The sequence below is a fragment of the Egretta garzetta genome, unplaced genomic scaffold (genome assembly GCF_000687185.1).
Source record: "Egretta garzetta isolate BGI_Z169 unplaced genomic scaffold, ASM68718v1 scaffold538, whole genome shotgun sequence".
NCBI classification, from domain to species: Eukaryota; Metazoa; Chordata; class Aves; order Pelecaniformes; family Ardeidae; genus Egretta; species Egretta garzetta.
The window spans coordinates 14,546-18,085 of NW_009260489.1; positions in this window are offsets into that span (position 1 = coordinate 14,546).

Consider the following 3,540-nt stretch of genomic DNA (forward strand, 5'->3'; position numbering starts at 1 on the left):
GTTGGGTTGGGTTCCTCACCACCATCCTGTGTCCTTGATGGCTCTTGGGGACGTTGGAGGGGGGTTGGGTTGGGTTCCTCACCACTATCGTGTGTCCTTGATGGCCCCTGGGGATGTTGGGTTGGGTTCCTCACCACCGTCCCATGTCCTTGATGGCCCTCAGGTCCCTTGGGGACGTTGGGTTGGGTTCCTCACCACCATTCCATGTCCTTGATGGCCCTCAGGGCCCTTGGGACATTGAGTTGGGTTCCTCACCACCATCCCATGTCCTTGATGGCCCTTGGGGATGTTGGGTTGGGTTCCTCACCACCATCCCATGTTCTTGATGGCCCTTGGGGACATTGGAGGGGGGTTGGGTTGGGTTCCTCACCACCATCCCGTGTCTGTGATGGCCCCTGGGGACATTGGGTTGGGTTCCTCACCACCATCCCATGTCCTTGATGGCCCTTGGGCACGTTGGGGTGGGTTGGGTTCCTCACCCCCATCTCCTTGATGGCCCTTGGGGACGTTGGAGGGGGGTTGGGTTGGGCTGGGTTCCTCACCACCACCCCGTGTCCTTGATGGCCCCTGGGGACATTGGAGGGGGGTTGGGTCCCTTGCTGCCACCCTCTGTCCTTGATGGCCTTTGGGGACATTGGAGGGGGTTGGGTTGGGTTCCTCACCACCAGCCCATGTCCTTGGTGGCCCTTGGGGACATTGGAGGGGGGCTGGGTCCCTTGCTGCCACCCTCTGTCCTTCTTGATGGCCCTTGGGGACGTTGGGGACTTTGGAGGGGGTTGGGTTGGGTCCCTCAGCACCATCCCGTGTCCTTGGTGGCCCTTGGGGACGTTGGGTTGGGTCGCTCACTGCCATCCCGTGTCCCTCCTGGTGGCCCTTGGGGACCCTGGAGCTGGTTTGGGTCCCTCCCCGCTGTCCCAGGTCCCTCCTGGTGGCCCTCAGTGTCTCTCGGGGCCACCCGAGGTGGTTGCTGTCACTATAAACCTTCACTTGTCCCTCCTGGTGGCCCTTGGGTCTTCTTTTAGGGGGTTGGGGACGCCTGGGTGATGGCCCCTGGGGACATCGGAGGGGGGTTGGGTCCCTTGCTGCCACCCTGTGTCCTTGATGGCCTTTGGGGATGTTGGGGGTGGTTTGGGTCCCTTGCCACTGTCCCATGTCCTCCTTGATGGCCCCTGGGGACATTGGGGACACTGGGGGTGGTTTGGGTCCCTTGCCACCATCCCATGTCCTTGATGGCCCTTGGGGACGTTGGGGACATTGGAGGGGGGTTGGGTCAGGTCTGGTCTCTTGCCACCACCCTGTGTCCCTCCTTGATGTCCCTTGGGGACGTGGGGGTGGTTTGGGTCCCTCACCACCATCCCATGTCCTTCTTGGTGGCCCTTGGGGACATTGGAGGGGGGCTGGGTCAGGTCTGGTCTCTTGCCACCACCCTGTGTCCCTCCTTCATGTCCCTTGGGGACGTTGGGGGTGGTTTGGGTCCCTCACCACCATCCCATGTCCTTCTTGGTGGCCCTTGGGGACATTAGGGGTGGTTTCGGTCCCTTGCCACCATCCTGTGTCCTTCTCTGTGGCCCTTGGGAACGTTGGGGGTGGTTTGGGTCCCTCACCACCATCCCATGTCCTTTTTGGTGGCCCTTGGGGACGTTGGGGATGTTGTGGGTGGTTTGGGTCCCTTGCCGCCGTCCCATGTCCCTCCTGATGGCCCTTGGGGACGTTGGGTTGGGTTCCTCACCACCATCCCATGTCCTTGATGGCACCTGGGGACATTGGAGGTGGTTGGGTTGGGTTCCTCACCACCGTCCCATGTCCTTGATGGCTCTTGGGGATGTTGGGGACATTGGAGGGGGGTTGGGTCAGGTCTGGTCCCTTGCCACCACCCTCTGTCCCTCCTTGATGGCCCTTGGGGACGTTGGAGGGGGGTTGGGTCCCTCACTGCCACCCCATGTCCTCCTTGATGGCCCTTGGGAACGTTGGAGGTGGTTTGGGGCCCTCACCACCATCCCATGTCCTTCTTGGTGGCCCTTGGGAACGTTGGAGGTGGTTTGGGGCCCTCACCACCATCCCATGTCCTTCTTGGTGGCCCTTGGGAACGTTGGAGGTGGTTTGGGGCCCTCACCACCATCCCATGTCCTTCTTGGTGGCCCTTGGGAACGTTGGAGGTGGTTTGGGGCCCTCACCACCATCCCATGTCCTTCTTGGTGGCCCTTGGGAACGTTGGAGGTGGTTTGGGGCCCTCACCACCATCCCATGTCCTTCTTGGTGGCCCTTGGGAACGTTGGAGGTGGTTTGGGGCCCTCACCACCATCCCATGTCCTTCTTGGTGGCCCTTGGGAACGTTGGAGGTGGTTTGGGGCCCTCACCACCATCCCATGTCCTTCTTGGTGGCCCTTGGGAACGTTGGAGGTGGTTTGGGGCCCTCACCACCATCCCATGTCCTTCTTGGTGGCCCTTGGGAACGTTGGAGGTGGTTTGGGGCCCTCACCACCATCCCATGTCCTTCTTGGTGGCCCTTGGGAACGTTGGAGGTGGTTTGGGGCCCTCACCACCATCCCATGTCCTTCTTGGTGGCCCTTGGGAACGTTGGAGGTGGTTTGGGGCCCTCACCACCATCCCATGTCCTTCTTGGTGGCCCTTGGGAACGTTGGAGGTGGTTTGGGGCCCTCACCACCATCCCATGTCCTTCTTGGTGGCCCTTGGGAACGTTGGAGGTGGTTTGGGGCCCTCACCACCATCCCATGTCCTTCTTGGTGGCCCTTGGGAACGTTGGAGGTGGTTTGGGGCCCTCACCACCATCCCATGTCCTTCTTGGTGGCCCTTGGGAACGTTGGAGGTGGTTTGGGGCCCTCACCACCATCCCATGTCCTTCTTGGTGGCCCTTGGGAACGTTGGAGGTGGTTTGGGGCCCTCACCACCATCCCATGTCCTTCTTGGTGGCCCTTGGGAACGTTGGAGGTGGTTTGGGGCCCTCACCACCATCCCATGTCCTTCTTGGTGGCCCTTGGGAACGTTGGAGGTGGTTTGGGGCCCTCACCACCATCCCATGTCCTTCTTGGTGGCCCTTGGGAACGTTGGAGGTGGTTTGGGGCCCTCACCACCATCCCATGTCCTTCTTGGTGGCCCTTGGGAACGTTGGAGGTGGTTTGGGGCCCTCACCACCATCCCATGTCCTTCTTGGTGGCCCTTGGGAACGTTGGAGGTGGTTTGGGGCCCTCACCACCATCCCATGTCCTTCTTGGTGGCCCTTGGGAACGTTGGAGGTGGTTTGGGGCCCTCACCACCATCCCATGTCCTTCTTGGTGGCCCTTGGGAACGTTGGAGGTGGTTTGGGGCCCTCACCACCATCCCATGTCCTTCTTGGTGGCCCTTGGGAACGTTGGAGGTGGTTTGGGGCCCTCACCACCATCCCATGTCCTTCTTGGTGGCCCTTGGGAACGTTGGAGGTGGTTTGGGGCCCTCACCACCATCCCATGTCCTTCTTGGTGGCCCTTGGGAACGTTGGAGGTGGTTTGGGGCCCTCACCACCATCCCATGTCCTTCTTGGTG